Source organism: Schistocerca gregaria, chromosome 3 (assembly GCF_023897955.1).
Source record: "Schistocerca gregaria isolate iqSchGreg1 chromosome 3, iqSchGreg1.2, whole genome shotgun sequence".
NCBI classification, from domain to species: Eukaryota; Metazoa; Arthropoda; class Insecta; order Orthoptera; family Acrididae; genus Schistocerca; species Schistocerca gregaria.
The window spans coordinates 667,768,500-667,795,743 of record NC_064922.1 but is presented as its reverse complement, the minus strand read 5'-3'; positions in this window follow the sequence as shown (position 1 = coordinate 667,795,743).

Below are 27,244 nucleotides of genomic sequence, written 5' to 3'. Positions count from 1 at the left end.
CGCTGCAAAACGCACGTATTTTGCAGTCTTTTGTCTTTGTTCAATTCTCTTTCTGATTATTTTGTGAATGTCTGACGTATTAGAACAACCGTCACAACCCCCATCACAGTATTTAGGTAAAGAGTCCCTTTTCATCTATTGCATTTAGTTTTTACTTTTCTGTTTCTAATGTACAGACACAAAAATAAGTTTTGAATCACCTCGGTTCCTAGAGTTCCGGAACCTGTACAGAACATTGGAATAGAGATCAGCATAAACATCATTTCCACCCTTTTTATTCCTCATCAAATCCACACATTGCATGTTGTACCACTAGACAGCGAGACCTTCAGAGGTGCTGGTCCAGGTTGCTGCACCCACAGGTACCTCTAATACCCAGTAGCACGTCCTCATGCATTGATGAATGTCTGTATTCGTCGTGGCATACTGTCCACAAGTTCATGAAGGCACTGTTGGTAAAGACTGCCCCACTCCTCAACGGCGATTCGGCGTAGATCCCTCAGAGTGGTTGGTGGGTCACATCGTCCATAAACAGCCCTTTTCAATTTACCCCAGGCATGTTCGATAGGGTTCATGTATGGAGAACGTGCTGGCGACTCTAGTTGAGCGATTTCAATATCCTGAAGGAAGTCATTCACAAGACGTGCGCAATGGGTGCACAAACTGTCGTCCATGAAGACGAATGCCTCGCGAATATGCTGCCGTTATGGTTGAGGTATCGGTCTAGGGATGGGATTCACGTATCGTACAGCCGTTACAGTGCCTTCCATGACCACGAGCGGCGTACGTAGGCCCCACATAATGCCACACTGATACAGCAGGGAACCTCCACCTTGCTGCAATCACTGGACAGTGTGTCTAAGGCGTTCAGGCTGAGCAGGTTGCCTCCAAACACGTCTCCGACGATTGTCTGGTTGGACCACCTGTAACTGCTTCCACCAGCCGCCGCATCTGTAGTGTATCTGAATGTTGTGAACGAAACCCGAGAGCGTATTGGGGAGAACTGATTTGTCGGTGCATACTTTGCGGAGTTCAGAGAGTATGACCCGCTCCGCTACTTTTGAAATGAGGATAAGAGAGTAATTAGCTGGTAGTTTTTGGATTATTTGTAGTCTTAGGTTGGTGTGGGTATAGCAGTTACCTTGGTTTGCTTCATATGATTGGAGAAATACCTTTGTTTTAACATCGAATTAATAATGATGAGCAACGTTTTCGTGGCACTAGGAGGCAAGTTGCTTCAGATTGTGTTGCTTACCCAAACAATACTAGGGGTTTTACGTGATTTTAGTTGTGACAGAACGTCATTAATTTTCGGCGGATTAGTGAAATCGATGCACTTATTGTCATCATGGATGTAATTTGTGACAGTATTATTAACAGTAACAGTGTTGTGGGTATCGATGGTTGCAGAGTTTGGAGTCGTCAGGTCCAGCTAAACTGGTGGCTGACTGACCTTTGCTTAACGTGATTCATAAGAATAAAGACCTTCAGTTCAGCTACAATAACTTTATTGCGAGTGCGTATCTGACGACGCCCGGCATGCATGGACCTATCGGAGTTACAAAATTTGCTTCCGGCCTCTACAGAAGGTTCCTTAATCCTGGGAAAACTTCCGTAGTTATTAGAGAAAAAACAGTACTAGTCCACACAGGCTAGGAGGCAAGGAACTGCAATTAACTCATAAAACAAGGAATAATAATAAGAAACAGAAAGTATATAAAAGCTAGAAAACACATCGCCTTTAGGGGCTGGGAGAGGAACTACACAGACGTCGTGTACAGTAATTACGACCGCGCAGCACTGCACTGACACACGCGCGCGCCCACGCACACACACACACACACACACACACACACACACACACACACCGGCGAGCTTGAATTAGCGCGCGGCAGCGTCGCTACATCAGCGGAAGCGGAGCGTCGGCGTCGAGATACCGCGCCGGAAAGTGCACCCGACGTCCAGAACGGGTCGTCCTCGTCGGAGGAGGAGGAACAGCGTCAGGAGGCGGATGTTGTGCTGCGATGGGCGGCGGATGTTGATGAGCAGGCGGCGGAGATGTGGCGTCAGTGTCTGGAACAGCGGCAGGTGGATGCCTAAGACGAGGTGCCGCTAGTGGCGTGTCAGAAAAAACATACGCAGATTTAACCCGATTCAACGCAACAGTCGTGGTTTTGCCGTTCACTAGGATATCCATCGTGTGGGTACTGCGCCGTAGCACTTCACATGGACCAGAATAAGGAGACTGTAGAGGCAGTTTGACGCCCTCAGTGAAGAGCATGACGTGACGACATTGTTCCAAGTCCTGGTGTCTGAAAGTGGGCAGCTTGCCATGACGTGTGCCTTACGGAGGGCGAATCTTTGATACATGGTCCCTCAAGCGTCGCAAGAAATCCGGCTGGCCAGTAGCAACGGTCTCTATGGCATCAGCGTCTACATAGTCACCAGGAAGGCGCAGTATTTCTCCATAAACCAGTTCTGCCGCTGATGGCCATAAGTCTGCTTTGAAAGTCGTCCGTAAGCCTAACAAGACCTCTGGTCTTGCAGTTGTCCAGGTTTCTTCGTGGCAAATCAGCGCGGCCTTCAAACAACGGTCCCAGCGTTCGATCATTCCGTTGCTTGCTGGGTGATAACTTGGCGTCCTATGGTGGGTGTAATCACAGAACTTGGCCAGCTGTGAGAACAGGTCTGATTCAAATTGCCATCCGCGGTCATTGGCAATATGTAGTGGGCACCTAAATCTTGCCAACCAAGTCATTGCAAAAGCGGAAGCTAATTTGTCTGCTGTGATATTATCCACCGGCACTGCCTCCGGCCAACGTGTAAAATGGTGGATCATTGTAAACAGATGTCTTTGTCCATTCGAAGGTGGAAGTGGCCCGAATACATCCAATGAACGTGGGCTAAGCGGGCTGTGGTATCAGGAAAATGGCCGGTCGGTGGGTGTACATGACGGTTAATCTTGGAGCCTTGGTACTGAAGACAAGATCGGACCCACTCGCGGCAGTCTTTTTGCATGCCCGGCCACACGAAACATTGCGATACTAGGCGGAATGTCGGACGTATCCCTGGATGGCACAATCCATGTACTGTATCAAAGGCTTGTCTTCTAAAATCCGGAGTCAGAAAGGGACGAGGTCGGCCGCGAGAAACGTGGCAGTATAGCTGTGTATCTTCCCCCGGAACATTAACGAGTTTCAGTTGCAATGCAGAAGCCGTATCTTTAACATAGGCAAGGAGCTCTTCGTCGTCTGTGCCTATGCCAGTGCAGGAAAGTCTATGGTACTGGAAACACTGCTGATCCGTGATAGGCAATCCGAAAAAATGTTGTCGATCCCAGAAATATGTCTAATGTCGGTACTAAACTGGACCCTCAGTAACGGAACGGAATACCTGTCCGGCACTGTTCGCGCGTTAAGCGCACTGTAGTCAACGCATGGGCGACAATCTCCACCCTTCTTCGAAACAAGATGTAATGCGAAGGACCACGGGCTCTTAGAAGGCCGCATTATGCCCTCGCGAATCATTGCGTCAAATTCTGCCTTCGATATCGACAATCGGTCCGGAGCGAGACGCCTAGGTCGGCATACTACTGGGGACCTTCAGTCGTTTGAATGTGATGCACCGTGTCATGTGGTATGAACCTGGTACCGCCGGGCGGCGTGGTCAAGTTCGGATAGTGAAGCAGTAATTCAGTGTACTCACCCTCCGTAGCATGGAACAACTTGACACTGTGCGTTGCCGTGTTGCAAAGGAAACCCGTGACGTCTAGCCAGTGACGCTGTCTACCAAGCGTGCGTTCGCGACGTCCGGCAGCAGGTAGCAGTGCGCCAGGAGGTCAGCCCTGACGATCGCCTCCGTGACGTCAGCCACTGTAAAATTCCACTCGTACGGGCGACGTAGGCCGAGATTAAGCTCCAACCTCTGTGTGCCATATGTTGCGATGGAAGAATTGTTGGCAGCCGTCAGACGGAAGGCAGTTGGCGGCCGGCAACAATGTGTGGCTGTCCGTGGTGTGATACTCAGGTCCGACCCAGTGTCAATTAAAAACTTTACTCCGGAAATACGGTAACGAACAGGCGCTTGGAGGATACCTGGCAGTCGCTTGCGCCTATTGTCGACCGCCGGTGGTGTTTGGGTGCGAGCATGGCGATGTACACTTCCTTGCCTGATCGCCGAATCTTCGGTGGTACCAGCACAACTGTACCTCGCCTTGCAGAGTGGTAGTACCGCCGGATGATCTGCTTTTCGAACGCCGCCGTCTGTATCGGCTTCTTCTATTGTTGTCGTCGTCACGTGCCAGCAGCGCCGTGACCTGGGCGCACAAAAGGTCAGCCTTGGCCGTGGGGGAATCGTGGACACGGTACGGTTTGTATTGTTGTCCAACGCCGCGACTGCGCTGACCTGAGGAGGTGTTATCGCGTCCTGAATCCGATCTTCTGGCTGCGCCACGTCATCCAGCGGCATGTCCGTTTGTGAGGCGCTTATGGCTTTTATTTGCGGCGGCAATCTACTGCTCCACAGCGTTCTGAGCAGACTGTCTGGCACAGTAACGGTGTCAACTTTGCTGCGTAGATGTCTCACGTAATGAGAAGGCTTCCTGTCACCAATTTCTTTCTGTGTCAGAACCTGACGTATCCGGTCCTCTTGTGACGCGGCCACCCGTCGAATCACCTCTGATTTTAGCCTGGAATAAGCTCCAGTCTCGGGCGGTGCTGTGATTATGTCCTGCACCTCGAATGCGTGACGTTGGTCGAGCTGACTCACGATCAGCGCAAATTTAGTTGCTTCGACCTTTATTCCAGCGCAGCCAAAACTTGCCTCTGCCTGCACGAACCAGAGTACCAGGTTGTCGGGCCAGAATGGCGGCAAACGGACTGCAACCCTGGAGACGGCCTGCTGTTCGGTCATTATGTGCTCGTTACTTACGTAGCTCACGCCTGCTTCTTTTTAATCACATCGGTTTCTGCTTGGATCACGTCGGGGTCACCACTTGTCGGTCCAGCTAAACTGGTGGCTGTCCGACGTTTGCTTAACGTGATTCAGAAGAATAAAAGCCTTCAGTTCAGCAGCAGTAACTTTATTGCGAGCGCGTATCTGACGACGCCCGGCATGCATGGACCGATCGTAGTTACAAAATTTGCTTCGGGCCTCTACAGAAGGATCCTTAATCCTGGGAAAGCTTCCGTAGTTATTAGAGAGAAAACAGTACTCGTCCACACAAGGCAGGAGGCAAGGAAATCCAATTAACTCAAAAAACAAGGAATAATAATAAAAAACAGAACGTATATAAAAGCTAGAAAACACAGCGCCTCTAGAGGTTGGGTGCGGAACTACACAGACGTCGTGTACAGTAATTACGACCGTACAGCACTGCACTGACACACGCGCACACACACACACACACACACACACACACACACACACACACACACACACACACACACCTGCGAGCTTGAATTAGCGCGCGGCAGCGTCGCTACAGAGTAAAGGTGAAAACCTGCGTTGCGTGGTCAGACACTAGTTTTATTATGGGGTGTGCTAAGGAGTTTAACTGGCCAGAGGGAAGCAGCGCCGCGTCTGGAAGCCACCCGGCTCCGACTCCTGTGGCGAGGATTCCTGTAACGAGTGGCGGCCTAGCAGCAGGGGCAGGCAGAAGCCTGGCGGCTGGTATCTGGTTTCCACTCGGGCGGGCGCCGCCCGGCAGCAGACGGCGGCTGTCGCGGCTGACATTCGCGACGAGAGGCGGCGCGACAAATGCCACTGGCTGCTTGGTCTGCGCCTCTGTTCCCACTCAGAAGGTCGCCTCCTCAAAAGAGCAGGCTGTCCATGTTTATCGAGTTGGCACATTTTCTGCTACGCTGATGCCAATGTGGAGTGTCACACAAAAGTTACCAAACCCATCCTCCATGGCTGTGGGGTATATTAACTGAAGTTTCAGCCCCATAGGAAGCCTATTTTCTGTATTTTCAAGACAGACAAAACTATTCTTGCAAATAAGGATTGTTCGATAAGATGCCCGTTGGATGTGCCTGAAGCTACAGTAACGTCACAGTTGCTGTGAAGGCCCTACAAATGCAGGTTATCACCATCTTGCCGACTTTGAGAAAAGTCGAATCATTGGCATCAGGGATCAAGGAGCATCGTACCGATGGATCACACAGCTAGTTTCGCAGCGCATCATTTGGATTTGTAACACAGTGTTTCGCTGGATTTGAACTTAAGCCTCGTAGATTGTGCGTGGGCTTACATTTAAAATAACCTTCATTGTTAACCATACATTATAAATTAAATTAAAATACATCAACAGTAACCCTTGCAGTTAATACAAAAAGATACATTATTGTACAAAGGAGTAATACTTTAAAACGAACATATCGCCAATTAATAATAATAAGACAAATGTGTTCTAACAGGTGAAATATCCTTAAATAATAATGGTATTTCGCGTCACTGACCATACGAGTGGGGCAACAAGTACATCTATCACAATATCAGCCTGAGTGACTTCACAAGCGGCCACTGTACGCTAAAAATAACCAAGTACCTTAACAAGAGATACACTCTACTAGCATCAACCTCGACTATCTGCCCAACTAGTATAAAGAACTACAAAGACGTAACTGATGAACTGACAAAAGAAAGCTGCATAACACAGAAAAACTAATGGCTACATGCAAAGATTAAACCATGCTTACCGCGTGAAAAAAAAAAAATAAGAGTGCAGGAAAATCACCTCCTTATTCGACATGACCAGGCCGCGCACTACGGACTTGTACACCTCAAAATCACCACATATATTCACCACCTTCAGCACCCTTTCCTCTGACAAAAACTGTCAGCCGTCCACGAATAAAATGTGGCCATAACATCACAACAATTGGTGCTCTCTACATCTCAGCAGTAATTAAACTCTTCACAGTTCCTTATCTCTTGCTGTGGGTGTCTACTTCTCTTTCTCGACACAGGAAAAAATACACCGTTCCCTCTCCAAATAGGCGATGTCCACGTACAGCTTGGGCACGGGTCGCAATGACCGTTATGAGCCTCCAAACACTTCCCGGCTCCACGGCACACCGCGTTCCAGTCTCCTCCTCTCTCCAGCACCGTTGATGGCCGTCAGGGATGTGCTGCCCGCTCCGCCAAGCCTCCAGACTACAACCCGTCAGGTGGCGGCGTTGATGCCCCTGCATAGCAAGCTGTAGTCTCGCGGAGCGCGTCGCCCCAAACTCCAGAAGTACGAATGTGCCGCTTTGCATAGCACAGTTTACGACGGAAACGCTTTGAGTCATTGATAATGTTGAGTAGTTTAAAACGTTTAGCCTGTGTTTTATGTATATTCTATAACTATATGTGTTTATTTCTGATTTTTTACCAGATATGAACCGTCTCTACACATGTAGTTTAATTCGTGAAAGTATTTTACAGGCTACTGCTCTGTGTTTGGTTGACAGAACTGTATCGACAGGATAGGGAAAGCTGGAGGAAAGGCGAAAGCTTGCCGATAGAAAAGGTGGAAGACACAGGGAGAGCGCGCTACAGGAGGAAAAGGCAACTACCACTAGCAAGTCATCGTACTGAGCACACCTCGCATAATATACCCATCTACAGTCTACAGAGCTCAATGGAACCATTACCTCCATTGCAGTTTTAAAAACAAGAAGTGACACGTGTGAGGAGACTTGTAAATGCTGAGGCTGAAGCTAAACACTATTCGACGACGCCGACGTACTACTTCACATTGATGCCTCCAAACACTACACAGTTCTTTGGTATTGTAAATCACATGGCCCGGCTTTTCTACTGTGTTCTTTTATCAACAGGTGTAATTTAAGTTAGCTCCTACCCGCCGCTGCACTCGCATATCGTTACTTTTGTTATGATAAATGTTAGTAAGTATGTAAGCTATCGTGCGTACAATAATGTCTGATGTCCTCACGTGTACACTCCTGGAAATGGAAAAAACAACCCATTGACACCGGTGTGTCAGACCCACCATACTTGCTCCGGACACTGCGAGAGGGCTGTACAAGCAATGATCACACGCACGGCACAGCGGACACACCAGGAACCGCGGTGTTGGCCGTCGAATGGCGGTAGCTGCGCAGCATTTGTGCACCGCCGCCGTCAGTGTCAGCCAGTTTGCCGTGGCATACGGAGCTCCATCGCAGTCTTTCACGCTGGTAGCATGCCGCGACAGCGAGGACGTGAACCGTATGTGCAGTTGACGGACTTTGAGCGAGGGCGTATAGTGGGCATGCGGGAGGCCGGGTGGACGTACCGCCGAATTGCTCAACACGTGGGGCGTGAGGTCTCCACAGTACATCGATGTTGTCGCCAGTGGTCGGCGCAAGGTGCACGTGCCCGTCGACCTGGGACCGGACCGCAGCGAAGCACGGATGCAGGCCAAGACCTTAGGATCCTACGCAGTGCCGTACGGGACCGCACCGCCACTTCCCAGCAAATTAGGGACACTGTTGCTCCTGGGGTATCGGCGAGGACCATTCGCAACCATCTCCATGAAGCTGGGCTACGGTCCCGCACAGCGTTAGGCCGTCTTCCGCTCACGCCCCAACATCGTGCAGCCCGCCTCCTGTGGTGTCGGGACAGGCGTGAATGGAGGGACGAATGGAGACGTGTCGTCTTCAGCGATGAGAGTCGCTTCTGCCTTGGTGCCATTGATGGTCGTATGCGTGTTTGGCGCCGTGCAGGTGAGCGCCACAATCAGGACTGCATACGACTGAGGCACACAGGGCCAACACCCGGCATCATGGTGTGGGGAGCGATCTCCTACACTGGCCGTACACCTCTGGTGATCGTCGAGGGGACACTGAATAGTGCACGGTACATCCAAACCGTCATCGAATCCATCGTTCTACCATTCCTAGACCGGCAAAGGAACTTGCTGTGCCAACAGGACAATGCACGTTCGCATGTATACCGTGCCACCCAACGTGCCCTAGAAGGTGTAAGTCAACAACCCAGGCCAGCAAGATCTCCGGATCTGTTGCCCATTGAGCATGTTTGGGACTGGATGAAGCGTCGTCTGACGCGGTCTGCACGTCCAGCACGAACGCTGGTCCAACTGAGGCGCCTGGTGGAAATGGCATGGCAAGCCGTTCCACAGGACTACATCCAGCATCTCTACGATCGTCTCCATGGGAGAATAGCAGCCTGCATTGCTGCGAAAGGTGGATATACACTGTACTAGTGTTGACATTGTGCATACTCTGTTGCCTGTGTCTATGTGCCTGTGGTTCTGTCAGTGTGATCATGTGATGTATCTGACCCCAGGAATATGTGAAAAAAGTTTCCTCTTCCTGGGACAATGAATTCATGGTGTTCTTATTTCAATTTCCAGGAGTCTATAACTGCTTGTGTAAGCATGGCTCATGATGTGCGTTCCTCTCCTCCCCCCCCCCCCTCCCCGAAGAAAAGAAGAAAATTGGAAAATTAATCGCGCACTGCACGGAGCGGCACCAAGCGCCACATCGCGTTTGTAAGCCCCACGTAAGCAGAGGGGTGTTATAAGCTTAACCTGTGTATCTGTGTATCTGTCTGTGGCACTGTAGACCCTAAAAACCTAAACGATATGGTCAAGTTTAAAACAGAGAATTTTGTATCTATTTATTTGAAAGCTTGCTTAGTCGGGATGGTTCTTAGCTCTCTTCCATGGAAGTCTGTTCAGCCGTTTAAATTTAATCAGGTAAAATAAATAAATATGTTTACCGCCAGCCGCTCTCTTGATATACGCTACGTAATACATTGGAAGTACTTCAAATTACGAAGTACCAGTTTGCGGATGATTCTGCGGTAATTGTTCAGGTAGCCTATTGGTGCCCACTTTGTTGCAGGGTAATTTGTAATTATCACAACCGCTTTATCGCTTTTGTTACCTAAATTAGCTAAATATATACTAAAATAGTCATGGAACATACGTATGAATTAAAAACAGAAAGCCTTATACTGCATAAGTGAAAAAGATCCTGCGTTGCAATTTCATATTTCGTCTCTGAAAGTATTTCTGTGACTGTGAGGCTACAGTGTCGATCGTACCGTGTCTGCTAGTGAAATTGGAACTTAAAAAGGCATAATATAAAACTTAAACTAAAAATTAAAGAAAACGACACGAAAGAACCTATAAAACGTAATAAAATATGTACTGCCCCTTGATCCGAGCGTCGACGCGTCGGGAGACCGCTAAGTAAATAATAGAACGCGCCTAAAAACGATAAAGTATGAAATTTAAATAGCAGTCAGCTACCTGTAAATATCAAAACAACTATATCAGCTCGTTGATCTCAGTCTAACTGCTTTACTCTCAAATATTCGCAATACAGACACGAACGTCAAAGACGCCTGCCCTCACGCGACACGCCGCATATGGTCACGTCCCAGGCGATGCGTACCACGCACCGCGCAGTTTAATGAAGCCAGAGTGAATACGCTATGAGCAAACCACTGCAGGACATAGGCCACTTACGACAGATTAGTGTCTGAAACTATGTTCATAAGTAATTATGTAAAAATATGATATAAAATAAATTGGTAACTCTATTCCCTAACAGTGTTAGGCTAATTAAAGACGGATTGGTTTTCATATTTTAAATATTTTGTAATTATTACTTCACTAGCTATTTTGGTTCTAAGCAAAGAAGGGAAATCAGAAACGTGGAAGGAGTATATAGAATGTCTATACAAGGGAGATGTACTTGAGGACAATATTATGGAAATGGAAGAGGATGTAGATGAAGATGAAATTGGAGATATGATACTGCGTGAAGAGTTTGACAGAGCACTGAAAGACCTGAGTCGAAACAAAGCCCTGGGAGTAGACAACATTCCATTGGAACTACTGACGGCCTTGGGAGAGCCACTCCTGACAAAACTCTACAATCTGGTGAGCAAGATGTATGAGACAGGCGAAATACCCTCAGACTTCAAGAAGAACATAATAATTCCAATCCCAAAGAAAGCTGGTGTTGACAAACGTGAAAATTGCCGAACTATCAGTTTAACCTAGGGGAAGATAAGTTTGGATTCCGTAGAAACATTGGAACACGTGAGGCAATACTGACTCTACGACTTATCTTAGAAGCTAGATTAAGGAAAGGCAATCCTACGTTTCTAGCATTTGTAGACTTAGAGAAAACTTTTGACAATGTTGACTGGAATACTCTCTTTCGAATTCTGAAGGTGGCAGGCGTAAAATACAGGGAGCGAAAGGCTATTTACAATTTGTATAGAAACCAAATGGCAGTTATAAGAGTCGAGGGGCATGAAAGGGAAGCAGTGGTTGGGAAGGGAGTGAGACAGAGTTGTAGCCTCTCAGCGGTGTTATTCAATCTGTATATTGAGCAAGCAGCCAAGGAAAAAAAGTAATATCTGGAGAAGAAATAAAAACTTTGAGGTTCGCCGATGACATTGTAATTCTGTCAGAGACAGCAAAGGACTTGGAAGAGCAGTTGAATGGAATGGTTAGTGTCTTGAAAGGAGTATATAAGATGAACATCAACAAAAGAAAAATGAGGATAATGGAATGTAGTCGAATTAAGTCGGGTGATACTGAAGTAATTAGATTAGGAAATGAGACACTCAAGGTAGTAAAGGAGTTTTGCTATTTGGCGAGCAAAGTAACTGATGATGGTCGAAGTAGAGAGGTATAAAATGTAGACTGGCAATGGGAAGTAGAGTGTTTCTGAAGAAGAGATATTTGTTAACATCGAGTATAGATTTAAGTACAGGAAGTCGTTTCTGAAAGTATTTGTATGGAGTGTAGCCATGTATGGAAGTGAAACATGGACGATAAATAGTTTAGACAAGAAGAGAATAGAAGCTTTCGAAATTTGGTGGTACAAAAGAATGCTGAAGATTAGATAGGTAGATCACATAACTAATGAAAAGGTGTTGCAGAGGATTGGGGAGAAGAGAAGTTTGTGGCACAACTTGACTAGAAGAAGGCATCGGTTGGTAGGACATGTTTTGAGGCATCAAGGGATCACCAATTTAGTATTGGAGGGCAGCGTGGAGGGTAAAAGTCGTAGAGGGAGACCAAGAGATGAATACACCAAGCAGATTCAGAAGGATGTAGGTTGCAGTAGGTACTGGGAGATGAAGAAGCTTACACAGGATAGAGTAGCATGGTGAACTGCATCAAACCAGTCTCAGGACTGAAGACCACAACAACAACAGTTATTTTGGGGAGTGTAACAGATGATCCAACACAGAATAGACATATAATGAGCAATAATGAAAGTATACAGTTCTAGAAAGGACAGTTGACTTCTATTTTTATCATTTACTTAGTGGTCTCCCGATGTGACGACATATGGATCAAATATTACTACTTCCATTAAACTTAAAGATGCGCTAGATACACTTCAAATTTGTGAAAGTATTTTTTGCCTTTTTTCAAATTTTTTATTTGAGTTTTATTGAAATAGCTATCTTTGCAGAAAGGGATAATCATGCAAAATATTTACTGATTTTTACCATGGTTTACCTTATGTTCACTGATTCAAAAACAGCTTGTTTTATTTCTAAAGTAGCTTCCTCAGGTTTCAAGCTATCAGAATACCAAAATTAATCGAAATCTGCTCAGCTGTATAGTTTCGAAAATGTGACGTACACAGGTTCTTTCATCTTTATAGTGTCAGCAATGAAGGGTTAATTCAATACACTGAGCATTTTATCAATATTGTCTTCATTACGTTGAATTGCATTATGTAGAACACATCAAACAATAAAAGTACTGTGACAAATATGAAAAAGTTTAGACGTCAAAGAGTAAATAGCTTTTACAAAGAGTAAATATGTTTTCCTAATTTGTGTTATGTTCTTCAAGTCATTAAATACCTTTTACTACATATTTTATAAAGCAGCCGACGTTCGACGTTCTTCGTCAATTTCCATGCGATCGCTTTCATCAAAAGTGAATAAGAAGTTTAGTCGTGAAAAGGAAGCCCATAGAGCTGCTTTCGCATTGGTAATATTTTGTGGATAGTATGGATTCATCTGTACATACAGTTATTGACACAAGACAGAACCCTAATAGGTTCCTGGCCCAAGCCCTACAAGTTACATCTGCGTCGTAATTTTAAAGAGATGCTTGTATTTTTTTCATCCCATAGACAGTCAGAAATTTTCGTTATCTTGAAAAAGTACTTAAAGACACAGTCTAGTTAAAAATTGCTACAAATTTTCCACCATGTTGCATGATCCTGTAATAGAACCAGATTATCATGTGAAGTCAACCAGTAAACTATTTCCGGCAGTATTAAACTACAAACATTCCAGAAAATTGTCCTTAGTAATTAAATGTTTGCAAAGTGTGACAGGTGTATGTTCATTTACGTGTACTTCTGTTTAAGGGACATACATGTAAAGAAAGTAGGAAAGCACATTAATTTCTTTAATTACGTTAGTGGTTGCCTTATTCAGAACCATATACGGTGTTTCAGTAACCGCTAATGTGACTCACAGTGAAGTACATAACGAATATTACGAATAAAAGTTGATTTTATAGCATTCTAATGAAATAATTAACGTACATTGTTAATTTTGGGTTTACAGTTTCCACTCACACTCATGTGACAGTGAACTGTGTTCGCGTGACTGTGTGTGTGCTGTCTAGAAGGAGGCCTTTTGGCCGAATGCTCACAGGTTTAACAGTCTCTTTATTGTGCTTATCCGCGGCTCACCATCTCCTCCATATGGCGAGTAGCAATCTGTCATTTTCATTATACTGTAATTGTGAATTTGTAGAACCTAAGGGAACTGATGCAGCAATGTATCCTTTTCGTTATACTGTAATTGTGGATTTGTGCAACGAAAGAAAACTGATTTGTAGTCTTCATTGTTTTGTACACTTATTGTGGAATGTTTTGGAGAAGAAAAATTGCTTTTTAAGACATATTGCCTAAATTAACCATAAATAACTGGATCACGGTCAATATGTTAGTATAATAACAAGCCCCACGGCTTGTATGATGTCGTGCAAAAGCAGATATTAGAATTGGGCTGTAGTGAAATGACTGCAGAACGAATGGTGGTAAAATGGCCGTATGTCTACTGTGTGGTGAGGATAAAACGGAAGAGTCATTCCAGAAGCGCTGCACCAAGAGAAGATCATAGCACTGCTCGACTGGTATTCACGATTCACGACAAACGGATGACAACACCTGAGATCCGGGTAGGGGTTAAAAGCGGACACTAGGAAACGTAGGGAAGATACTACTAGAAGTTAGATTGGGATATTGATTTTCCCAGCATCGTTTACCGCTGACACCATAACACCGACAACAAGAGACTGCATGAGCAACTGGGATGCTTACTACCATTCTATGGAGTTCACCAGCGAGTCTCGATTATGCTTGTGGTGGTCAGATCGACACCAGCGTGCCCGCAGAGAACCCAGTCAAATGCCACAGGAAGTACCAGTTCTCCAGAACTATACCTGTCCAACTTCTGCATGCATTGTATTGGGATGTACAAAGTTCTTGATGAGAATTTAACCTGACAAAAACAGATTTTGAAACTCCGACACAAATTAGTTCAGCCACATTGGCGTTTAGAATAACTGCATATTTTTGGGAGAGAAAATCAGTAAGTTGACATATTTCGCATATTGTAATTCAATATAGTGAGGCGGCTAAAGTTATGGGATACCTCCTAATATCGTGTCGGAACTCCTTTTGCCCGGCGCAGTGTAACAATTCAACGTGACATGGACTCATAAAGTCATTGGAAGTCCTCTGCAAAAATAATGAGCGATGCTGCCTCTGTAGATGCTGCCTCTATAGCGTTGCCTGTGCACGAATTTGTCCACGAACTGAACTCTAGATTGTGTCCCATAAATGTTCGATGGGATTCATGTCGGACGCTCTTCGTGACCAAATCATTCCCTTGAATTCTCCAGAATGTTCTTCAGACCAGTTGCGAACAATTGTGGCCCAGTGACGTGATGCATGGTTACTCATAATAATTACATCGTTGTTTGGGAACATGAAGTCGCTGAACGGCTGGAAATAGTCTTTCTAGTAGCCAAAGGACCCAATCCATTCCATGTAAACTCAGGCCACCATTCTGGAGCCACCACCATACTGCATAGTGCCTTGTTGGAAACTTGTGTTCGAACCCTACCATCAGCTCGTAACAACTGATATCGGGATTCATCTTACCAGGCCACTGTTTTCCAGGCGTCTAGGATCGAACCGATATGGTCACGAGACCAGGAGAGGCTTTGCAGGCTACGTCTTTCTGTTAGCAAAGACACTCGCGACGGTCGTCTGCTGCCATAGCCCTCTAAGACGAAGTTTTCTAGCACTGTTCTAACGGATACGTTCGTCGTACGTCCCATTTATGGTTATGCGGTTATTTCACGCAACATCTATTGTTTATTAGTAGTGACAACTCCTCGCAAACGTCACTGGCTCTCTCTCGTTAAGTGAAGGCCGTCGGCCACTGCGTTGTCCGCGGTGAAATTTAATTCCTGAAATTTGGTATTCTCGATACACTCTTAACACTAAGGATTGAGGAATATTGAATGTTCCAACGATTTCAGAAACGAGATGTCCCATGCGTCTAGCTCCAACTACCGTTCCTCGTTCAAAGTCAGTTATCTCCCCTCGTGCGGCCAACCGCCATCTGCATTTGTGCGTATCGATATCCCACGACTTTTATCCCCTCTGTGCATGTTAATTGTTATGTTAACACGAATTTTAGTAGGTATAGTTCTTCTAATCTAGGGTGCGAACGATTGTATCTCTATTGCTACATTTTTTTTTCTTTTTATCTATTAACTTGTGGTTTTAACCGTTAATGTTGTTATATTTGTGTCACTGTTTATGTCCTCAATGTTTGAGTTGCACTACATGGCTCTTAGTTAATATTTAGATGGATAAACGGCCGTTGGAAGATGGAGGCCAAGTGAATAAAGGAATGAATAATATGTTCTTTATAAACGATTCAACGTTATGGATACAACCCTTATAAAATCATCAATGTGTTTAACCCATCTTCCGTATCATGAAATTTAGTATGCAGATACATTGACACCTAAGAAGGAACACAGGATATTTAAAAAGAAGGACCACAAAAAGGGTGAAGTGGAGAGTGCAACACTTTTTTTCTCATTAGTGAACAGAAACTATCTTAAGAAATTACAATATTTGCTGCATAATGTACACGTTGTACAATATACAGCTACTTCAAGAGCACTATGCATGCATGCGCGCTCCTGCCCTTGCACCTCCGCATCTTACATTGGGCTATTATTGGGAAGAGAAAGGGAACTCACATGACGGGCTGTGCCTACGTGAACAACCAGAGACGTTAGAAGAGCAGGCATTATTGAACGTACAATAGCCAACTTATTATGCAACACACAGAGTAACAAAAAAAAAATGGCTATGCCAGTGCAGCGGCGGTTAGCAACTATTTGCACTAAACCTGTTCATAAAAGAACACACTATAAATGACGGGCCAAGTTATTCACAATACTAAAGAACTATACAGTGTTTCGAGGAATCGATGTGAAGTAGTTCGTCGGCGTCGTCGAATACTGCTTAGCTTCAGCCTCACCATTTACAAGCATCCTCACTCGTGGCACTTATTATTTTAATAATTGCAATGGACCATTGTTCCAAAGTTCCGACTACCAATCGAGACGATGTTTCCATGGAGCTCTGTAGACTGTAGATGACCGTATTATGCGAGATGTGCTCAGTACGATGGCTAGCTACTGCAATTGTCGAAGGAAAGTGGCATTCATTGCACCACATTAAGATTGTCTTCAGAGCAAAAAGGGGTGCACATTGTTACAACATAAATTTGTGATCACTTACCCAGTAATATAAAATGTCGGGCTTCTAGGAAGTACTAATTCCCATCTGTATTTAAAATAAAATTACGATGTAAAATGACCCGTTCCACATAATTACGATTTATCGTGCAAAGTGATCCACGGAACGTGAAACTAACTATAACATATAACAACAGGACTGATATGGTAACTGTCGTGTGTGGGGACTGAAAGATTGGCAGTACATGGCAAGAATGGTAAACCGTGTTGTTACTGCCTTCACGACAAGGACACCAAATGGTATGTTCCAAAAGGTTAGTATGAGACTCCACACATCAGCCTTGGTGACTGTACAGATGCTTGACTGAACCACCTGGTTCCCTGACTTGTCACTTCTAGAGTACGTCTTGGATGCTGTGGGAATATTTTCATACAGGCCTCTAACCAGGAATCCTCATGAAATGATACAGCCACTCTTTGTGGAATGACAATGTAATTCTCAGGAAAACATCAGGAGGCTGTCTGTTTTCATTTCACAACGAATAAAAAGGCGTTTTCATCTAAGTGTCCGTCACGCCTCATACTTTGATTGATGCTTGACATTTCCCATGTGGGATGAAACAGCGATCGTTTAACACACCTTATGCGATGAACAGCTCACAATGTTTGAGAAATATAGGTCTGGTGCTTCATCCTGTGACATATGGCCTTCTCATTGGTGAACATTTGCTAACTAACTTCAAACGAAAATGATTTTTGCCATTTTCATGTACTGACGAAATATTAACTAAATCTTATATTGTCAAAATGGAAGTATGTGCCAATAACGGAGCAGTGCTTATCCGTTCGTATCTCAGCAATAACGCCTGCACGGATAACCTAAAATGTAGTGACATCCAACTGAAGTGCATTAGACACTTAATAGAGGCCCATGACTAAGGAATTTATTACTAGCGCATTCGAGCAGATGTAATTTCGATGGGTTGCTTACGTAATGACTGCGATATGTATGCTACAATCGAATCGCACACCAGAGAGCAGTGTCGGCTGCAGTAGTAGGAGTAAGCAGCTCGCAGTCGGGCGGTTGGGTCGGACGTGGGGAGCGATGGCCGTGCATGAACGATGTATTATAAGGTAAAATCAGCAGTGCGCATAGGTAATTTGTAACAACTGATTTTGTACTATTGTTATGTCAAGTCCAATGTAAATGCTTTTAAAAATCTTTCGATAATAATCTTTCTTATAAAGATAAATTCTGACAATTATTCATCTGAATTTAAAGATTGTACTAATTTCTCCTATCCATGGTCACCCCAATTACCGTAAAGAAAAATCAGATTTTTCTTTTTATACATAATAAATCTAGTGGCCAGCACTGCACTGGGCTGTGCCAGAAAGATTCTTTTAGTAGCAGATGTATACACATTACCCGGCGACTTTACTGAGATAAGATTTTTCAATTGGTTGAGAATGACTTTTCAGGGCCATGACGCAGCACTGCTAACGTCCAGATTTACCAGTTTAGTTTCATAGTCAGTTAATTATTAAATGGTTATATGTGAGCCACAATTTTATTGAGAGGTTAGTCACGTTTTTATTGCGAGGTTACGGAAATAAACTATTGGGAGGATACTCTTGGCGACAGCCGGCTAGGATCGTATTTTCTTGTGAATTTCTGAGAAGTAGTCAGTTATACATCTCCTCTTATTTACTTCATGTTAAATGCAGTTTGCATCTAGCGCAACGCATTTACTAATTTGTCACTCCTTCTTTCACAGATCATGAGCAATTTATTGCTCTTGGTTGTTATTGTATTTGTTACATTTTTACTTTGTCTTTGATTTTGTGCCTACATTTGACTTGTGAAAATGCCGCTAAAAATTGCCAACAGTAATGAGTGAAAAAGCTGAGTTGAATAATTTCCCTAATAATACTAGGGACACTCAGTGTCATAATGATAATCTTCCAATTACAGATAATCAAAAAAATGGTTCAAATTGCTCTGTGCACTACGGGACTTAACATCTGAGGTCATCAGTTCCCTAGAACTTAGAACTACTTAAACCTAACTAACCTAAGTACATCACTGACATCCATGCCCGAGGCAGGATTCGAACCTGCGACCGTACCGGTGGCACGGTTCCCGACTGCAGCGCCTAGAACCGCTCGGCCACTGCGGTCGGCTACAGATAATCTGTGCGTGCCAACCAGCAGTAAAGATTTTAATCCAAATGATGAACAAACAAATTCAATTAAGTCCACAGTAAATTTAACGACAATTGATGCTGCCCAGTTTTACACACCTGATTTGCAAAATTTACATAGTGAACAGATAAATGTTTCTAACGAAGATGAACAACGTACGCAAAATATTTCAAATTTATTTGATTCCGATGAGGTGACCACCAGCGCACATCCAATTGGCAAACCTTTTAAATAATCAGACAATAACCGAATGGTCCCCCAAACCTCACAAATGCAGATACACCATCACACAGCACAGAGGATAGTCTCTAATTTTGGCGTGGATCAAGTTGTGACAGTATTGCTACAACTTAATGAAAATCTGTAACTGTCGAATGAACAACAAGACAACAATTATAGACAATGAATCGAACAAACAACTTAATGAAAATCTCAAACAGGTGAACGAAAAACAAAACAAGCTTAATGAATCGAACAAACAAGTTAATGAAAACTTCAAACAGATTAATGTACCGATTACAGCGATTGCCTTGCAATGTAATGAAACTGAAGAACAATTACGAGAGGAAATTAAGGCTTGTGCTAGGAATAGTAGTGAAGAGATACGCAATACACATACAGTGACAACAAAATTAATTAGAGATGAAATCAGTGCACTTGATAAACAATGTTCAGAAAAAGCAACACAGATACGCGACGAGTTTAAATTAATGTCAGCAGAACTTTCACTCACTCTGGATGCGAAAGTCGACAAGAAATTTGAACAACAAAATAGCCTAACTGACGATTGTTTTAATCACCACCTACAAAACAGGAAACGCGTTACCATAAATTAATACAGGAACAGAACACGTCATGGAAACAGTTACTACACAGGGACAGAAAGATAAGCGTAAGTTGTTTACGAAAGCAAAACCATACGTAGACACCAACATTGCTACAGTATCAGTCGAAATCAATACTATCAAACAGTTGAACACCGAATTACATGGTGAAATCGCCAATCTAAAAACAAAAACACACTAATATTCATACTTTGGAAAATAAATACACAGTAGACTTTCGGACAGTGAGCAGCAGACTTGAACAATTGGAATTAATACAGGATCCCGAAGCCATTAAAACAGACGTTAAGAAATTAACAAAACCACATATAAAATGCATACACAAATTAATGCTTGTGACACTAAAAATGATGATCAGGTAAAATCACTGACTGAAAAACTTGATGAATTGGCCAGTCGTATTGACGTAATCGGAAATAACAATAACACCAAATCAAACGATACGTCACCAGTTTCGTTCAGTCAAACACCCGAATTCCAAAACATACAGCAGATAATCAGTGATAATCTTCGTCCAATAATATATTACTTAGAAAATTTTCATCTTTACAGCAAGAAGTGACAGAAATGAAAAATGTTACAGCCTCTAATACGTCACAGCATACGCCACATTCTGAACACTTGTCACACTCACACAGCCAGTATAACTTACATAATTTACAGAGAGTACGTGACTTAGATTCCGAACAGACACAGACAAACAGCTTATCATACAATCCTGAACCTGCTCAACCATTCAGAGACTATAATTTTGATTACAAAAACTTTCTATTCGTTAGGAAATTCAAGGTATTTGAAAACGATGGAACACAGATTCATCCTTTGGATTGGATACAACAATTTAGTTTTGCATTTCCACCAACTTGGCCCGTAACACACAAACTTGACTTGATTTGCAGTTTCTTGGAAGGTGAACCGTCAACTCGTATGAGATCGATCGCGAGACAATGCTATTCGGTAGAAAAATTTGAGAATGTTTTTCTGTTAGCGTATTGGTCGAAGACACACAACGCGGAATCAAGGATCAGTTCATTAGCTTACCGAATTATAAGAATTCAAATTTTCCCACTGCCACGCAATTTTTTGTATACACGGTACAGCAAATCCAACATTTATGTGAACCATACAGTGAGTCAGCACTTATCCAATTATGTATTTCAAAATTACTACGATCGTTAAGAGTGTCGCTTTAACATGAAAGCAGGAAGAAAATATTTCGGCATTTAGAGACCTGCTACAGCTTTTGAAAGTTCAGCAATCAAATTATTCCTTCATAAACAAAAATTTTCACAATATAACGAAGACCAACAAGCATACAGTAATTACGATCAGCCATGCTATTTTAATAGCAAAGGTGACAGACGCTCCAGGAATGACAACCACCAGAACTTTAATAACAGAAAACATTTTAATTATCAGTATCATCAAAATTATCAAAAACAGCAAACACATTTTGGCAACAATAGAGACTTTTTCCCATAACAACAACAAAACCAGCCAGTTGGCGTACCTAAACAACAATGTGGTTTACAAGATCAGACAAGATCAGACAAGCCTACACTTGTAGCATCGGCTTCGCCAAATAGGAACGCACAGCAACAATAAAATTAGCACGTACAAAAGACACATCATTTCATCTCCTTTCGCAACGCACCGTATAGTAATGACTATCATGACAGACGTAAAAGTAATGAGCACAGTTTTCAGCGCAAGTTTAATAACAATAGGTCTTGTCAGCAGCAGAACCATCCACAACAACAGAACATCATGAATGTACCAGACAGTCGGTATCATCCTCAACCTAATGCGTCAGGACTAAATAACACTCCGCAGCTCGTGCTCGTGCGGTAGCGTTCTCGCTTCCCACGCCCGGGTTCCCGGGTACGATTCCCAGCGGGGTCAGGGATTTTCTCTGCCTCATGATGACTGGGTGTTGTGTGATGTCCTTAGGTTAGTTAGGCTTAAATAGTTCTACGTTCTAGGGGAATGATGACCATAGATGTTAACCCCAATAGTGCTCAGAGCCATTTGAACCATTCTGACTAAATAACAGAACAGTACAAATAATCGAAATGCCACAGCATCCTCCTGCAAATAACAGCAAGTCAGCAAAAAAATGGTTCAAATGGCTCCGAGCACTATGGGTCTTAACATCTGAGGTCATCAGTCCTCTAGAACTTAGAACTACTTAACCTAAGCCGGCCGCGGTGGTCTCGTGGTTCAAGGTGCACAGTCCGGAACCGTGCGACTGCTACGGTCGCAGGTTCGAATCCTGCCTCGGGCATGGATGTGTGTGATGTCTTTAGGGTAGTTAGGTTTTAGTAGTTCTAAGTTCTAGCGGACTAATGACCACAGCAGTTGAGTCCCATAGTGCTCAGAGCCATTTGAACTTAACCTAACTAACCGAAGGACATCACACACATCCATGCCCGAGGCAGGATTCGAACCTGCGACCGTAGCGGTCACGCAGTTCCAGACTGAAGCGCCTAGAAACGCTCGGCCACACCGGCCGGCCACGACAGAAGGAATTTGACTATATATATTACAGGTTGCATCTTCCAGCAACGTAAGTGTTACTTTTGATACACAGAATCTTGTTCACGAAAATGTTATTCCTTTTGACGACATCCGAGACACACTCTTACATGAAAAACCATACGAAAAACTATTTCCCACCCTGTTATTGAAGTAAAGATTGGATCATCCACAATATCAGCAGTAATCGACTCCGGATCACCTATGTCAGTTATAAGTGAAGGATCTTCCAACGAATGTAACAAAGAGAACACCTATCCTACGTTACCATTAGGCAAAACTAAAGTAAAAGGTGCAGTTTCTGGTAAAGTTGTAGATGTGAAATTGCAGACACACTTATCATTTTGTATTGCAGGTCATACGTTCCACACAAGTTTTTGAATTGTTCCCTTATTGACAACAGACGTTATTTTAGGTACGAGTTTTTCGGTAAAACATCACGCAATTATTGACTTTCTATGTTCCTATTTGATGTTAAAGGATGTAAAGGCACAACTGGCAATAGAATTTCCGAACGCTTCATCACCAGAAGAACAGGCAGTTAATCGGACAGAGGTGATTTCTACATCGCGTAACATAGTCTGTCATTCCACATTGTTCACAGATATGTATGTACACAACTACAATACACCAGACGAAGCCGACTATGGCGTTATCCAAATGATTTATGATAAAGTAATACAGAGCAGTGCAAATACAGCTGGTGAATGTACAAAACTATGCACAATTCTTTTACAGGAAGCTCCAGTTTTTGACAGCGTCTCTGGTACTATGTCCGGTTTTCTGTATGAATTTCACATTCAATAGCATGACACATTTAAAGCCAAACATTGTCCTATTCCATATATCCACAAAGAAAAAGTTAAGAAAGAATTGCAAGCTATGCTTGACCAAGGAATTATTGAACCGGCAGTTAGTCCGTACATAAACCAGCTCCATATTGTTAAGAAAATGGATGGCTCACTTCGCCTCGTACTTGATTCGCGTCATGTCAACGAGATTATTATTAATGAACCAGATCGCCCACAGACACTAGAAGAACTTCTACAGAAATGTCATAATACTGCTGTTTGTTCCATATTACATTTAAAATCGGGATTTTGGCAAATTCAGCCCCATCCGAAAAGCAGAAATTACACAGCATTTTTCTGTTTTGGTGACTGTTTTTGCATATTACCGTTCGGTGTAACAATTTTTTCAGCAGCATTTATTCGTGGTTTGAATACTGTACTTCCGACAGAACTGAAAGACAGGATCACAACGTATATAGACGACGTTCTTGTCAAGAAGCTAACTGTTCAGCAGACGGCATTGCGCCTGGCCCGGAAAAACTTTAAGCCTTAATTGACGTTACTGTTCCAACGACCAAGGAACAATTACGCAGCATTTTGGGATTAATTAACTTTTTCCGTAAATTTGTTCATTACTCTGCTTTAGACACCCCTAAATTATGCCAGTTGACGGGAAAAACCGCTATTTGGTCCTGGGATAGCGAAGCACAGTCTGAGTTTCTTAATTTCAAACACGCCTTGTTGAACTTGCCACTTTTATCACACCCAGAACATTTTTCCATTGCAACACACAGTTCTAACATCGCTCTAGGCGTACACATTTCTCAGGAAATTGAAGAAGACGGCATTACAGTAATCATAAACATAGCATTTGCAAGTCGCATTCCGTCATCTGCGGAACGGGATTATTCTGTTACAGAGCTTGAAACAGTATGTATTGTACGGGCATTTACCAGATTTAGGCATTTTCTATATGGAAGGGATACTACCGTTTATACAGGTCATAGAGCTACACGGTTTTCACTTTCCGCTAAATTTACACATGACAGGCTAAGCAGATGGAAGCTTTATTTACAGGAATTTAATTTCACAATTGTTCACATTCTCGGTACACAAAATATTGTAGTACTATCCCGTTCTCTCAGCAACAATCAGCAAGACAACACAACCGACTTGTGCCAGCAAATTTTAGCCTCATGTATACTCAACAAGTTGCATTTAAAAATTTCATTTCGTCGTCATCACGAGACGTAGCACAAGAGCAGAGCAAAGACAACGTATGGAAAGAAATTAAACACCTTTGTCAAGATAGGAATAACGTTACCATTAGAAACAAGTATACTGTACGCAACAACATTCTGTTCCGCCGCTCTCACCCTGACAGCAACAACTGATAATTATGTATTCCTGACGGGCTTGTTAACAAATTAATTTGGTATACTCATTTACGTTACGCACATTATGGAGCCAGAAAATGTTTTCTTATACTGAGATAGAACTGTTATTTTGCGAACATGGAGAAACGTATTCGACGAGTTTTAGCGTCATGTAAAATCTGCCACAAAGTTAAATCAGACACGACCTCCCATATTCCTCCGTTACATCCCATTTTACTCATAAAATTGGGACATATGGCCGCTGTAGACAGTTTTGGACCTGTTCCCAGATCTAACAGACGTTTTTGTTACATCTTTATTGCTGCTGAACTCACTTCGAAATTTGTTACTTTCACTCCGTTACGCAAAGCTGCTGCTAAATCTATTTCGAATGTATTTGTAAAACATTTTCTATTTCATGTCGGGCATGTATTGAAAGTAATTTCCGACAATGGACCACAATTTCGATATGTGATATGGACACGTATGTTACGAGCAAGAAACATTTCTCCGATCTATATATCAAGGTATCAAGCTTCTCCGAACCCTATTGAACGATTGATGAAAGAAATTGGTAAACTATGTAGAAAACACTGCCATAAAAGACATATTGATTGGGACACACGCATCATTCCAGGATGTAATTGACTCCATACCAAATGAACGTACTATGCTGTCTACGACTGTTGTATTAAAAAATGCTGAACCACATAACAAAATTAAAGATTTAGTGTCTTTTCCTACATCTCGTCGACTACGCCACCACGAAATAATTGACATTGCGCTCAACATCATCAAACGTGCCGCAGAGCGCCGGAGAAGACAGCAAACACAGGTTTCTAGACGCCGTGTATTTCACATAGGATAGAAGATATTAGTACACACACACTATTTATCCAACATAAGAAAGAGTAGATGCAGTAAATTTCAGCTTCTATACGCTGGTCCGTACAGAATTCGCAGCATTCCTCCCCCCAATGTAGAACATGTCGAAACTTTGAGAACCAGAAAAACCAAGGGAAATCACCGTATTTCCAATATTAAACTCTTTTTGAAGAAATATACTTGATGATTTATCATACTGTAATACCATTTCCTGATATTCATATGACTACTTATGCTCTTATATCTATGTGACTACTCGCTGATAATGATCATATTTTTTCTTGGCACGTACCCAGCAAGGTAAGGTTAGCAGGTCGTTTTTCTTGTCGTTATACTTCAGACCGTGCACATTTTTCCAGATAAACTTACATATTATGTGACCACCTACGCATTTATATCCATGTGACTACTTACTGAATATGATAATATTTTTTATTGGCAAGTGCCGGCAAGGTAAGGTTAGCAGGTCGCTTTTCTTGTCCTTTTAAATCATATCGTGCAAATTTTCCATTTGGTTTTGGTGTATATATGATGCTTTTCCTATGTAAAGTACAATTCTCTGTATCCACTATGAAACCTTTAAGATATAACGAACACCAGTTGACTTTAACATTTTGCCTTATGATATCCCAAGATCTTGACTATTCTACACTTTTTGCTATTAAATTATGATATTGTGTGTACATTTTTGCAGTTGAAAATTGTCTATGGTTTTGACATAATACATTCTCTGTCACGCTATGCTGTATGCTTAGTCATAAAACTAGTATATGAATAAAATGCAAGATCTTAATCCCTATTCACCATTTTCCGAAAGCAATACCGTATAAAAGTAATAAATTAAACAACCACAGTGGCTTACTATGAAATGGAAATTTTACCATCAGGATGAACGAAAGAAAGTGCAATACTTAGTATTGAAAAGTAAATGGATCATAATTATCAAGCATTAAAAAGAATATACTAGACACACCATATAACAGGAGTCTTGACAAATTATTTTTCTTTCAGAATATGAGGTGATTGTGGCAGGCTGTCAGACAAAACTACACATGTTAATTTTAGTGATGAAAGATGCTAGAGGCAAGAAAGTCTATACCATATGAAATAATGAATGATAATGAATAATTGTATGAAGAAAATGGTAATATGAATATTGAATAATGAAGTGTCTATTTTTCCAGATGATAATAAATGACGATGAATAGTTATGTGAAGAACATGGTAATATGAATAACGAAGTTTTTTTCTGCAGATGATGATAATGATGAAGTTTCTATTTTCTATTAGTTAGGAGATGCTATGTAGTTATTTAAGTATTTGTTGCAGTTCTTTTTGATAGTATGCCATAATGACTGAATGTTTTGGGAAAGACAGCTAGAGCAAATACATTACCACGTTTCATTACCTGTTAATTCAAAGTTTCCTATTTTGCAGCACAATATGAATAAATTTTTATTTTCAGCTCAATAATCCACTTTGTATTTTTTCCAGGAGAAGCTTTTCAAGATATTAACGTCATTTATGAATTATGTTATGTTACATGCTACAGGCACTTAGTTATTAAAACATTTTTTTCCTTTTGACCCAGTTGTCTCTATCATTCATTAATGTGATCACATAAACTGTACTCGTTTGATAACCTTGCTGCACCTGACTCATGGCGAATGATGTTAATAATTCTTATTTCCAGCAATAAGTAACAAAAGCAAATATTTTCATGCCCCAGCAATTGACTACTGATGCCAACGCAATGCATTGCTAGCACAAAAGAAAAAATTTTTACGAGTCCCATCTACTAACACT